Raw genomic sequence first — 15,737 nt, forward strand, 5'->3', positions numbered from 1 at the left:
TGGAAAGACTTAGAAAAAAAATTATATTAAGTGAAGTAAGCCAGGCCCAAAGAAACATAGGTCCCATGCTTTCCCTTATTTGTAGTATCTAGTATATGTCTGAGACAAGCAGAAAAGGTCAGCTATGTTGATGTTAGGTGAAATGAACCCCAAGAAAAGTTTTCAAATGTTTTCTCCTTTCATGCAATTGTTTCTAACATATTTATAAGATGATTTCTTTGTTCCTTTGTATGTCCCTCCCCCATGATATAACCCATGCTTTCACTGTATTTGATGTTGGTATAATTTGTGGAGGGGGGGGGGAAGGGAAAAATCGTTTAACTAGGGATACAGTTGGACCCATTGCAACAATGAGATGTACAAGTCGTTATGTTGAAAAATGAACTTTACAACTTTGGCCAGGGCATGGGTAAGGAGGGGAGATGGGTAAGGGGGGGCAGGATATGGGAAGGGATAGGAAGGGGAAACAAAGTAGGGAGCAGCAATGCTTGATAAGAAATGTACTCATTATCTTGCCCATGTAATTGTAACTCCTCTGTACGGTATTTTTATGATAAAAAATTAAAAAAAAGATTAACCGAGCTGCTTTCACCATCTGCTAATCTTTGCTTCCTTCCTCTGATGCTTCCTTCCTTAAAAATTCTTAAAATGCTTTCTGCTTTGTAATACTTTGCAGAACATGGTGAAATTGTTTGTGTTTTCTTATGGAATAAACATGTTGTATTGTGGATTGAGCTATTATTTAGAATACATAGTCTGTAGAAAGCAAATTGGGATGGTAGAAATTGGGTATTTAGTGGTTTTATATATTCATATGTATATATCATAAAGGTGATATACAGAGGGGTTGCAGTTACATAAATCAGGTAATGAGTATGTTTCATTTTGAGCCGTGTCATCCCTTCCCCCCCTTCTCTCCCAGTTTTTCCCTCCTGTCCCCGCCCACAGGTTATGTAGCTCATTTTCAACATTGTGTATAGTAAGTACCAGAGCTGCATTGTTTAAACCTTTTCCCCACTCTTTCTGTGCCCTTCCTTACCTTTCCCAAACAGATAATCTTAAAAATAAGAATACAAAGGTACAGAAAACAAAAACAACAATGAAACAAAAGAAACACTTGTTTCCATTTCTTGGAATTCATTTTGATAAATATAACTTAATATGATTATATGAACCTAGCTATTGAGCCTTTGTGATCCTATCCTAAGAATAAGTATCCTCCTTTGGTCTTATTCTGTGTGAATGTACAGAGACCTGTATAATTTATCATGTCCATGTGTACTTTTTGTTTTTACCATCCAGTGTGTTTATGTGTAGATTTACAGACACATTCTAGTTACCACAAATGAGGAACACCATGCAACCTATGTTTACTTGGGTCTGTCCTACTTTGCTTAATATAATTTTTCCAGGTCTTTCCATGTCCTTATGAATGGCATAATATCATTCTTTCTAATGGAGGAATACAGTCCACATATTCTTGATCCATTCATCCACTGAGGGCCATTTGGGCTGATTACATATCTTGGCTATAGTAAACAGTGCTTCAGTGATCACAGTTGTGCTGGTATCATTAGTGTAGCCTTGTTTGTGGTCTATTGGATAAATGTCCAAGAGTGGAATTGTTGGGTCATAGAGAAGCTCTATGTGTAGTCTTTTGAAGCACTTCCCTACTGCTTTCCACAGTAGTCGAATGAGTTTACATTCCCATCTACATTGTAGTGGCATTCCCTTTGTCCACATCCCCATCAGCTGTTATTGTTATTATTATTTGATAATGGTCAATTTCATTGGAATGAGGTGGAATCTTAATATTGTTTTGATTTGTATTTCCTTTATGGTCAGAGATATTGAACATTTTTTCATGTGCCACTCTTACTGTTCTAAGAAATCTCTCTTTAAGTTTTGAGTACATTTATTAACTGGGCTGTTGTTTCTTTAAGGTTCTTTATTTGGGGGAGGGAGGTGTTAATTTTTTGAGCTCTACATATGAAACTGGATATTTAGTAAGAAGTTTATACCTAAATAACCAATTGAGAAAAAGGCATAAAAGTGTCTGGCACTTCTAAGAATACTCCCATTAAGTAGAGTGTGTTGGACCAGATACTTTGAATATCTGTATTTTACATTTATGTTACAAAAACAAATGCAAATACTCATGTAGGAAGAAGGCAGGAAATTTGTTTTTATAAATCACATATCTATAATTTGTCAGAAACAGCAAATTCACAAACACAAAATTGACAAAATATGCAAAACTTAAAATTGACAAAATATGCAAAACTTTCCCCACATTTCACATCTGAAAATATTAAAAAATATGACAGAATGTAGCAAATTTCTTGTCATTTTATTTTGAAAGAGAAGTGCTAGATTGTAAATCCTAAAGTATCACCAACTATGTTTTGAAATTATTTTTTAGCTAGAATTTTAAGAGTACATATTTTATTGCACAAAACATTCATTCAAAGATTAATAATGATGTTAAAGGACTGGAAATGTGAATCTGGAAATCACTTACTACTTTTTAAAGTTTTATAGTTCATGAACTGGGATACTGAAGATTGAAGTTTGATTTAATATTGGTGGAAATAGGAGAGTTTATTATTTATAGCTCTGATATTAGAAATTATTTGAGGTTTCTGCTACCAAACTTTATAAAATATATTTCATAAAAATGACTCTTAAATCAGATTATACAATGAAAAACAAAAAGAGAGAGCCTGTAACATTAGATCTTTAATATTGTGGCTGACCTAAATAAATTGGAGAAAGTTCCTAAACAATTTTGTTTCATTTTCCCATCAATAAATGGAGTGATAATAATACTTAATTATTTATTGCTCAGGAGTCTTGCAATAATTAATTAATGTTTTAAAGCACTTTGAAGATGAAAACAACTTTATAGACCTCATTATGAAAGGTAACATCTCATCATAAACATCCACCAGCCAAAGTTATACATTTGGTCTCTTCACTGTATTTTTAAAACTTCAGCTGGATGTCTATATTAACTAGAAAATTTTAAGACAACACTTATGAAAAGGATGTGAAGCCTTACTTTAAATCTTAATGATTTAAACCAGGAAGCCTTGCTCATATCCCAGCAAGCATGCACACATTGCTTTCAGCTCAGTAGTAGAAAAAGTGGCTCCCTATGCTTGAGCTTCTAAGATTTATCTTTTCTCTGCAGCTTTTAACTGCTAAGTGAAAGGTCACTATATGATGGAAATTCTGAGTAGGAAAAACAAAGTTACTCATTTCTGTAAGCAACTATTGAGTGTATGCTATAGCCTGTGGAAAAAGTAGCGCCGTGTTCATGCAGGAATGCAAAGATTTTTACATTCTTATATAATTTTCATTCAGAGAAATAGTTCAAATAATTGAACTCAAGGTGGAAAGTGATAGGTATTATATAAATGCTTAATCATTAATACTTCAAAGGTTCAGCCAAGAGAGACATTACATATAGTTTTCAAAAGATAATATCATGGAGTGCTTTTGTATTTAATAGACAAGAGAGGGACAATCTAGAACTACATTCTACCCCACCATAACCTTGGGATATTTAACATTATCTTGACATCTTGTATTTGTCACATCTTGGAAAGAGCTACTCATATCCAGAGGGAAGGTACTAGATATACACAAGAAAGAATCGTCTAGTTCCCAGTTACCACATGGACAAGCTTGACTACTTTTGTTCCTGATGGAGAGCCTAGGACAAGCTAGTGATAGAATCGATCAAAAATATGTCAAGGATAATTTGGCAGGAGGAGAGAAACAGAGGAGGCAGAACTGAAAATATTAATGTTATCAGGAGAATATTATTTGAGTATTATACTACAGAACTGAGACATTTTTATTCATTCAATGACTCAATGACACATTTATTCAGTCAATAAATAGTTATAACTCAGCTAATATGGAGTTAGGCTCATGTGACGCCCATGTAATTGTAACCCCTCTGTATGGTATGTTCACAATAAAAAAAAGAGAGCTTACCTAGCACATGCAAGAACTTGGGTTCAATTTTTAAAAAGAAGCGAATGGGAACAAAGAATGAAAGTTGCAAGTGCCTGCTATCAAGTGTACAGTGATTTTGGAGCCAGCCAATTATACTAATGACTGAATGTCTAGCATACGAAATGTACTCATTACCTTGCTCATGTAACTGTAACCCCTCTGGACACCATTTTTACAATAAAAAACATACAAAAAAGAGTTCAAATAAAAGTAAGTTTTTGAAAATAGTATATACTAGTAGTAATAGTGATGGAACTTGAATGTAAACAACAGAATGGAGAATGAGGAAAAGAGAGAAACTGAAAGGTGATTAAGATTTCCATCTTAATCATATATATTTATATATATACATATTTATACTTCCATCTTAATCACCTTTCAATATATATTTATATTTGTGTGTGTTCATATGTATATTAAGACAGCATAAAGAACCACATTAAATGCTGTTTGAAACAGTGAAGATCAGAGCAGGGAGAAGAGTGAGAATACAGTGAATGAAATAAAGTTGTTCAAATATACTGTGAGCCTGTATGGAAATAACCACGATAACTCCTCATACTACACATGTATGATAATTCAAAATTAAAATAATTTAGAATAATATTAACTAATTCCTTCTTCACAGATTGACACTTTATCACTCTCTCTCTCTCTCTCTCTCTCTCTCTCTCTCTCTCTCTCTCTCTCTCTCCTCCCACCTTAGTTCCTAATTACTCGGAACTGGAAATAAATGTATGCCACCTTCACAGGTCCTTCTTCTGTCCTGCCCATGATCCCTTCAACTAGGGATGGCCATGCTCCTCCACTCATGTGAGCCTCCTGCTGCTGCTGCGGTACTCCTCTTTATGAAACTGCCTGCATATTTGTAAAAAAATCATTTATTAAATGTTCTTAAAATACCTATTCAGTACTCTCATATCATATATGAAGCACATCACTAGGGAAATGCTTATATGGAAAACTGCTGATGGAAAATGTTTGCATAGAAAATTGTAGAAAACTTTAAATTGCATGTTATGACCCATGAAGAACTTTAAAATAACTTACACGTTAGCTCATTTATTGGGTGTTTGTTTTTAAATGGAGCACACCTCAGAGGTTTTGTTGTTTCACAGGACCATTCTGATAGTCTCTGTATAATTCCTTTTTAGGTATGCTTGATTGCAGAGAAAATGTAAGGTTTTGGAAAAGCAAAGTTGCTTCAGAAAGGTCTTGCTTCATTCTGGCAAATGGATTGCAAGGGTGGGAAGAATGAGCCAAAGACAGCCACCGGAATAAACATTTGATACTTGATAATTGTATTTTTCTGCGCATGTCTTCCAATTGTAAAAAATCAAGACAACACTTTAAAATCAAGTAAGGCAGAGAGTACTGACATGGTAAGCAGTGGGAAAGAGACTGTGTAAGCATCATTGACAGTGCCTGAAAGGTCACTGGATCATGACAGTACGGAACAGTTATACAGTATGGGACAAACAGGAAAAGATGGAAATGATATTCAAAACACAATGCCACTTCTTCTTCCCTATTTTTAAAGCCATCAATGATGTCTACTGTCAATGAATTTCAGAGTTTATGTTGTGATTAAATAGTGTATATATACATGTATACATATGTGTATATATATATATTTATTACTTTTTAGATAAATGGAGATGTAATGGGGAAGGTAGCTCCTGTGTCAATTAACAAAAAAACAGAGGAGATAAACTATAAAGATAGACTTTAAATAGATTGGATCAGGGACTTTTTTTCTTTCATGGGATCTTTGAAGTTTTATATTCAGAGGGATGTACAGTGGTATACTATACATATACTCTATGTCCATATACTATATATACTATACATACTATATATACATATACTATACATAGGTGTACCAGTGTTCTACGTAAGTGAAACTGCCAGTACTGCCTAAAGAAAGAATATATATATAATATTTAATTTCCTGCCATTTACTTATTTTTTTTTGCAGTTTGCACCAAGGATTTTCCCTATGGTATTTCAGATATGCAGAATTATTTTTTGTTAGGATGACCTTCTTGTTTCCTGCCTCCCAACCTCAACAGATTTCATTGAAATTTCTCATGTTGTCTTCAAACACATTTACAATACATTTTGAAATTATTCATCTTCCATATCTTTCCCTCTTCCCTTCCCTTGCGCTCCCTAATGGTACCATAGTTAGTCTTGTTCTATGTAGGTATTTATCTATAACCTATACACACATATCCTATCTGATAGATTATTATAATTATTCTATCTAGATTATTATTATCTATCAGATAGATTATATGTCACAAATCATAAAATTTCTGTGAATGACTTTCCATTCGCAAAGGAGGTGAACATCTCAGGGAGACATCTCTTGAAATACAAGGAAATGTCAAGGTCTAGGGCTAGAGAACCGAACACAAATGACAATGCACTTCATCAGAGAAAAATATCACAGCATCAAGGGCAGAATTCTAAGGGGAAGGAAAGCAAATGTACAGGAAAATGGTCATTTATATTGAAGAATGATAAAGTCCTGAAAAAGAAGTATTAACAACAAAAATGGACTAAAGCTGGGTGTCAGTGACTCACACCTGCAATCCTAGTTACTCAGGAAGTTGAGATCTGAGGATTATCATTCAAAGCTATCCAGGAAACTTCCTGAGATTCTGAACTGCAATTAATTACCAAAAAATCCAGTAGTGGAGCTTTGACTTAAGTGGTAGATGCTAGCCTTGTGCAAAAAGTAAATTATAGGAACAGTACCCAGGCTCTGAGTTCAAGCCTCACAACCAGTGTGAACACACACACACACACACACACACACACACACACACACACACACACACAAATTTGACTAAAGAAATGTAAAGATGATTACTATGAATTGTTTCATTCTTCAGTGGGCTAATTATGTAACCTGTAAGTTTATGCAGCAGAGAGTATGTATTCTTCCTGACATAATTTACACAATACTTGCTTTCTCTACTTAATGACAACAGTCGAAGGCAAAGAGAATATGTCTCGTATGTAGCCCATGTACCCAACTATGTCCTCTTAAATATTCTGTGAGAAGCTTTATTTATGGTAATACTATTTTATTTTAGTGCAAGATTGACAACGGAGGTAAAATATACATTATGATTTGAAGTCTGTAGTTTTCTATTTACTGTTTTTTCATATGACTTGTATGTAATTTGCAGAGAAAAATTATGGTGAGAGAAACACCAGCATTAACACATGTTAGACTCAGCTGCCCTCTTGTACTTGTAGAAACAAGTTTGCTCTTGAACTATTTTCTTTAGGTGTGATCTGTTGTTACAACTGGAGTTGCGTTAGTACCTGAGACTGTTACATCACTTAGACAAGGAACAGTGAACACAATTGGTAGGAAGCTAAGATAAAATAAGTTTAACTTTACGTTTTAATAATTTAAACTTTTACTATGGGTTATTTATATACCATATCATATGTTTTCATTTGACATTTCTTACAATGACATTTCTTTTTTTTATTGTGAAGGGCAATATACATCATTCAAAACCAGAGACTGATTGAATGCTGGAAGATTTCACCACTTTCTTTTAGAATTTGGATTTTGATTTTCACTCTCTGTAGCAAGATAACTTTGAGACATGTGTGAGAAATATAAAATAGATGGCAAAATAGAATGCTTGGATGTGAAGTAAAATTTGATTAGAAAAATAACTGATTCGGAGATTTTTGTGGATCAGATGAAACCAACATTTTTTTTGTCTCCAACATCACAAACTAATTACATTTCTTTTCTGATTTCCTTAGAGACACATGTGGAATGAAATGTAATAAATACTGTACTTGTGTGTTTACTTACCAGAATGTTCTCCTCAGAAAAAGTAATGATACCCTTTCATTGACATCATCCAATGATAGTATGCTTTTGTTTCTGTCATTGAAGTAATAATAACCTTTCAACCACATCACTGTGCTGTGTTCTTCTCTTTTATTGTACATAATGCACAAAAATAAAAAAGGCTATATTCTTTTGTAAGGAAGAAGGTTGTTATTTAAATAAACTCACAGACATCAGAAAACTGCAGTTGCTTAGTAATATGGACTGAAATTTCTATAGATACTTGTACTTTTGCATAAAAATTTAATTTTAATATTCTTTAAATTGTCACATTATACTTAACTACAGATTTCTGCTACTTCAAACCTCAAAAAACAGAGCATAAACCAGTTACAGTTGTTCATACCACAATGATATGAGATGTATTTGTTTTTGCCAGTTCCTACTCAGGCTAGGTTTTAAAGTCCAATTGGTATAAACTAGTATAAGCACAAAAAAAGTTTGCAAATAAAGAACAAATACGTCCAATTTCATATGGATGAGTTTATGTAATAGAATTTAGAAGAAGGTGACATTAGTATGACAACCTTTTTCTCTCAAATACTTTAATACTGTAAGTGAATGTGGAGCTTCAAAGTAAAACATTGACATGTATTTAGTATATTTTATGAATTGCTTTCTGCCATCATAAATGGGATACAGCACAAAAGAAATTGTGCCTTTGATCTTGTCACTTAATATCTGTTAAGATTAAAGATTGTAAGTCCCTTCTGTTTTGTTGATGGTGATTTAGTTCATCATAAATTATACTATTATGACTTATGCTAGATGATTGAAATAAGTGATGTTCTATGGTCTATATAGTTAAGATAGTATAAAATTTATCAAATATACTACATGCTTTATAGATGCTATAACTAAGTGGTACTCTTTTATAAAAATGATATTCTATAATATACTGAATATTCCAATAAAGAACTAACTTAATATACTCTTAATATAATCTTAATATAGAGAGGGACTTCTTAGGAAATAGGCCTAAGGGGGGTATATAACAACTCATTACAAAATTCTACAGGCTTTATATAAGTGTTTATTACATTATATGTGCTAGTTTCCGGTCTTGTTTTTTGCCACAAAGGACTTTAGATGAATGATCTTGCTTTGAAGGTACGTTTGCAAATTGAGGGCAGAAATGTGACCACCAGTTCCAGATCTGTTATTGCAAATTCCAGATCTAAATCAGAACCTAAATTGCTAAGGGACTTTTATTGGGACAGGGAAGCATTGTTTTCAAAATATGTATTTAGTCAACAAAAGAAAACTTTATGACTTATGGTTATTCTTTTTTTTTTTTTTTGGGTCCGGTCTTGGGGCCTGAACTCTGGGCCTCGGCGCTGTCCCTCAGCTCTTCAGCTCAAGGCTAGCTCTCTACCACTTGAGCCACAATGCCACTTCCCAACTTTTTTTCTTTTTGCTTATGTAGTGCTGAGGAATCAAACTCAGGGCCTCATGCATGCAAGGCAAGCGCTCTACCACTGAGCCACCTTCCCAGCCCAACTTATGGTTATTCTTAACACCACCTTTTGGTTTTATTGTTGGAAAGAGGGATCGCTCACCAAATCATTACTAATGCAAGAATGAAATGTCTTGGTTATTTAATTGATTTGTCTTAGCAATGGGCCCATTCCTGTCAGTATTAAATCTGCTGTATTATTCTCAGCTGAGTTTGTCCTAATAATTTTTCATGACATTTTTTGAGGTATAATTAATAATATATTACATACTTTTACACATTTACAAAGGATGACTAAAATTGTTTCACACTCAGAGGTTTATTCAATTAATTTCAGGACATTTTGATCATCTCCCCAAAGAAATTTCATAGCCATTAGCAGTCACAATTTCATATCCTGCTAAATCACACTCAATACCATCTTTGAGCCTTTGGTAACCACTTGTGGATCTTTTGTCTCCACAGTCTTGCCTGTTCTGGACATTTCATACTGTTAGAATAATCCTGAGGTTGGAAGTGGGCTTCTTAGATTTAGCATACTGTTTCCAAGGTTTATCTCTTGTTGAAGCACATATCATATAACATGTTTTTTGTTGGCAAATAATATTCTATTGTATCTATATAATGCATTCCATTTATCTACTACCCAGTAGTAGATAAATGTGTTGTTTTTAATCTTTTGATGTTATGAATAATGCTGCTGCAAGACATTTATTTGTAAGTTTTTGAGGGAACATATATTATCATCTATTATCGTCTTTGTTTACCATGTGAATAGGACTGGAACTGATGAATCAAATTCTGTAAGCATTTAAGGAGGACTGGGGTTGCCCCTTTAGTTACCCCAAAGTAGTGAATAGATGAGCCAGCTTCTCCATATCCTTACCAATGTTTGTTATTTTTCCTGTTTTGTTATATTCATAACATGTTATTATGCTTTTGATTTACATTTCACAAATGATGTTGACATCCTTAGGGGGTTTCTTTCCCATTTGTGTATCTTCTATGAGAAATGTCTTTTCAATCCTTTAACCTCTCTACTTCAATTATGCTCTTTGTTGTGGTTATGAGAATTCCTTCCATATTTGATTTACTAAATTTTCTTGTTGCAATTTACTGAAATAAAAGCTTTCAATGTATGATAAATGAATCTAATTATTAGCAAAAGTTAGTAAAGCAATCGAACATAGTCTTTGGTTGACCTGACATAGGAAAACAAATTTGACTTAACTTTTTCCCCTCACTTTTTTTTACAGTCTAAATTACCTAGTACACACCTAGTACACACGATTTGATAATTAGATATTGTTATTGGAGAAGTTTTTTGTTGTTTGTCATTAGAAAGATTCCTCCTTTGGGAAAGATAAATCAATCAATAAATTAACTTTTTATAGATATATATGTTTATATATTTAAATTGTGTTTATAACCAACATGTGTTACTTGTATAAATCAATGTGAATCAATGATATAGTAACATATGCATGCAGCAAGAACTGTATAAATACTCCCTGTATTTATCTACCCTGCCCTTCCAAATTGCTAGCAATAATCACGTTATGTTGAAATCAACTTTAAAAATATTTTCACAAATGAAAGAAAGAAAATATTTCATGTTTCACATTGTCTTTCAGCTCTCTCCATTTTTGCTGTGATCTTTGCAAGACTCATTTTCCTTTATGGAGAATGTGCATATGTCCCATTTTCATTATCCAGTCATCTTTGATGGACCCCGAGGGTGATGTCTTATCTTGGTTATTGTTGTATGTGTGGGCATTCAGGAATCTCTGTGACATGCTGCTTTCATTTGCTTTATACATATACCCAGAAATGAGTGTAGAAGGGGATCATATGGTAGAACTATTTTTAGTTTTTTTGAGGTACTTCTATAAATATTCTCTATGATGACTATATTCACATTTTCACCAACTGTGTATGAAAGTGTTTATTACCCCACAAATCCTCACTTGTATTTGTCTTTTAGTTACTTATTGTTCAAGTAGAATAACTGATAGCTAGTCTAAGTGAATGGAGATGATAGCTCAATTTGGATTTGTACTTCCCTAATGCCTGAGATTGTGAATATAATTGTGTTGGACATTTATATTTCTTCTTTTGAGACATGTTTCTCCAGACAAATTTAAAAATCAATTACTAGATTTTTGTTAATTTTTTTGAGTTTCTTATATATAATTCTTTGTTAGATGAATAGTTGACATTTTATCCCATTCTATAAGCTGCTTCTTGATTCTGTCAATTTTTTTCCCCTGAGATACATAGAAGCTTTTTAGTTTGATATATCCTGTTTTTGTTCATTTTTGTTTTGTTTCTTGTGTTTTGGGGGAGTCATATCAAAAAGTCAATATCTTTATGAATGGGCTTATATTTTCTAAAGGGCCTTAAAATTCACAAATAATAGTTATACACATTTATGGAGTCTAGTTGATAGATTGATGCATGCATGTATAATTTGTAACAATCAAATCAATGTAATTAGCATTTCTATTTCTTCATACATTTATTGCTTTGTCCAGGCATGGTGTTCTTCTTGCAATGTCAGCTTGGGAGGCAGAAACAGGAGAATCACAGTTCCAGGGAACTTTAAGCTAAAGTTAGTCACTGCCACTCCCCACTGTTACTTTTACTTGAAAAGGAAAAGAGAATGTTAAAAAGAAATTCTGGCACTTGTTCAACCACTTTGGAAAGCAGTATGGAGGTTCCTCAAAAGACTCCACACAGAGCTCCCCTATGACCCAGCAATCCCACTTTTGGGCATTTACCCAAATGTTCACAAACAAGACCATACTAAAGTTACCAGCACAACTATGTTTATTGCAGCATTATTTACCATAGCTAAGATATGGAACCAACCCAGATGCCCTCAGTAGATGAATGGATCAAGAAAATGTGGTATATATACACAATGGAATTCTATGCCTCCATCAGAAAGAATGACATTGCCCTATTTGTTAGGAAATGGAAAGACTTGGAAAAAATTATATTAAGTGAAGTAAGCCAGGCCCAAAGAAACGTAGGTCCCATGGTTTCCCTTATTTGCAATAACTAGTATATGTCTGAGACAAGCAGAAAAGGTCAGATAAGTTGATATAGGTGAAATGAGCTCCAAGATAAGTATTCAAATGTTTTTGCTTTCATGCAATTGTTTCTAACATATTTATAAGATGATTTCTTTGTTGCTTTGTATGTCCTTTCCCCACAGTATAACCCCTGGATTTGATGTTGGTATAATTTGTGGGGGGGGGGAGGGAAAAAACAAATCCTTTAAATAGGGATACAGGTGGACCCATTGCAACAATGAGATGTACAAATCGTTATGTCAAAAAATGAAATTTACAACTTTGGGGGAGGGGAGATGGGAAGGGATAGGAAGGGGAAACAAAGGAGGAGGCTACAATGCTTGATAAGAAATGTACTCATTATCTTGCCCATGTAATTGTAATCCCTCTGTACGGTATTTTCACAATAAAAAAAAGAAAAGTAAAAGAAAAAAAATCCTGGCTTCCATAGTATTGCTGGTCTGATCCTTTGTACAAGCACAACATGGCAAATGGAAGCTTGACTGGAAGATCACTTTGCAACAATAAATGATGAAATGATAGTATAGTTCTGTTGTGTAACCAGAGGAAATGGATAAGACAGCAGAGTGTTTATGAGGAGGCATTTGAAAGCCACAGATGGTGATGGTCTTTCTTCTGGTCTGCTTCTAAGTAAGGATGTGATGTGCAAGTTGCCTTAGCTACACTGGCCAGACAGAATGTGTGCAGGTCACGCACAAATTCTCTCTTTCCTGAGAAAAGAGAATTCTTGGGAGGCATGACTACAAAGTGTCATCTCTAGCTGCATGCTAATTGTGTGCACTTGTAATTTTAATTTAGGAGGCTGAGACCTAGGGAATTACAGTTTGAAGCCAGCCCAGGCCAAAAAAATTTCCTGAGATGCCATATCTGATGAAATAGTCAAAACTTAGGCTACAGATATGGTTCAGGTGGTAGAACACCAGCCATGAGCAAGAAAGCCGAATGAAAGGACAAGGTCCAGAGTTTAAGCCTTGATACTAGTGTGTGAGCATACACACACACACACACACACCACACACACACACACACACCACACACACACACACACACACACCACACACACACACACACATACACATACACACACACACACCACACACACACACACACATACACACACACACACAAATACACACACACACACACACACACACAGAATTATCTCAAGTTAAAAACTCGTTGGAAATGTGAGCTTTGCTTAGGACTCCTCCTATATTTTCATCCGACAATAAGTCACCATGAAAACATAAAGCAAATGATCTAGAAAACTGAACAATCTATAAAGTAGAAAGTTTGGTTTCATACAGAAAACTAGCATTTAAAATATTATCTCTAATGACTTTCAAATAAGACAAAGGATGAATTTGTGGCACATCATTAAAATAAACTCAAAGATATAGACCTGCAATCTTCACATTTCTATATTTGTGTATATACATATGTGTGTGTGGTGTGTGTGTGTGTGTGTGTGTGTGTGTGTGTGAGTATAAATGCAGTGCTTGGTCATAGGTCAGATAATGTGCTGTTAGGAAAATGAACCCTTAGATATGTATTTAAATGTTTTTTTTCTTTCATGCATTTGTTTCTAACGCATTTATAAGATTATTTCTTTGTTGCTTTGTATGTCCCTCCCCCACAGTATAACCCCTGCTTTCACTATATTTGATGTCGGTACAATTTATGGAGGAGAAGGGGAAAAACAAGTCGCTTAAGGATAACTGTGGACCCGTTACAACAATGAGAAGTACAAGTTGTCATGTCGAAAATGAACTTTACAACTTTGGTGGGGTGGGGGGGAGGATTAGGTGGGGAGGGCAGGGGGAAGCTGGGAAGGGATGTGAAGGGTAAACAAAGGAGGAGGCTGCAATGCTTGACAAGAAATGTACTCATTATCTTGCCCATGTAATTGAAACCTCTCTGTACAGTATGTTCACAATAAAAAATAAAAATTAAAAAAAGAATAATCTAAAGAAAAATATTCAAAATTTTCTACTAATGAGTTGCATAATGTTCGTCATGATCTCAAATTTGGGCACAGAGATAACTGGAGTTTTGATTGAGTCATAGCACTATCATCAGATTTCAGCAGCATCTCCTTCTTTACTATAGCCCGTAGATGAGAGATTGGAATATTACATTTAACAACCAAGGCCCATAGCAAGGGTACAAAGCAGAAAGAGTTTAGTAATATGAATGTAGAAAAAATTTCCACATAGAAGGAAAGCAAAATAGGAAAAGAAAGAATAAGATAAAACCTCCAGGGTGAGATTCTTCTTTCCTTAACTCTAGCACTTGCATGTGGGTGGCTGCATTCTGTGGTTGTAGTAAATCATGGCTGATTGGCTGTATGTTTAAAGCTATGAAATGAAGCTACCAAGAGCCAACCAAAATTTATCTCCATAAAAAATGTAAAAATAACACAAAACAATGAAAATTTAATGCTGTTATGATTAAAAACATATATCAACAGCTTAAAGGCAATCCAACTTCATAATCAAAGAGTAGCCTAGTAATAATAAAAACAGGCTTTATTGTCATTTCTGGTGCAGAGTTAATTTCTTATTTTTTTAAAGCTGAAAATGATAGGTGGTGATTTGTTTATTCATATTGAAAGCTACATCTGATGCAGTGAATAGCCATTTAAATGTAAGGCTTAGGGTTTTGCCTAAAGCTTTTTACTTTTACATCATTTGCTAATAAGCTAGTTATCTGGAAGCTATTAAATTAGAATATTTGATTTTGCTGAGATTAAAAAGAAATATTGGACTTGTACTTAATATTTTGTGCAGAAAGCTTCTATTACATTTGCAAAAATTTATAAATTGAATATAGTAATCATTTTTTTTGCTTGTACTATTTTGCTTGTACTATTCTGTTATATATGAAAAACATAAAATCCAAAGGAAGATATGTTATATATTGTGGTATACACAGCTTCAAACTAAGACTGGTTTTAAAATTTTCACAGTGAATGTTTGTGCTGTGTGAAATAACTGTTTTCGTACATGTGCTAAATTCTGGATACATCTGAAGGATAATTATTACTAACGTAATGTTTCTCTGACTCAAATAGGAAGATTGGTAAAGTATTGACATATGTAAGAATATTGTATGTCCCTCCCCCACAGTATAACCCCTGCTTTCACTATATTTGATGTCAGTATAACTTGTGGAGGAGAGGGGGAAAAAACAGTTGTTTAAGGATACAGGTGGACCTGATGCAACAATGAGAAGTATAAGTTGTCATGTCCAAAACGAGCTTTACAAC

Source organism: Dipodomys ordii, unplaced genomic scaffold (genome assembly GCF_000151885.1).
Source record: "Dipodomys ordii isolate 6190 unplaced genomic scaffold, Dord_2.0 Scaffold97, whole genome shotgun sequence".
NCBI lineage: Eukaryota > Metazoa > Chordata > Mammalia > Rodentia > Heteromyidae > Dipodomys > Dipodomys ordii.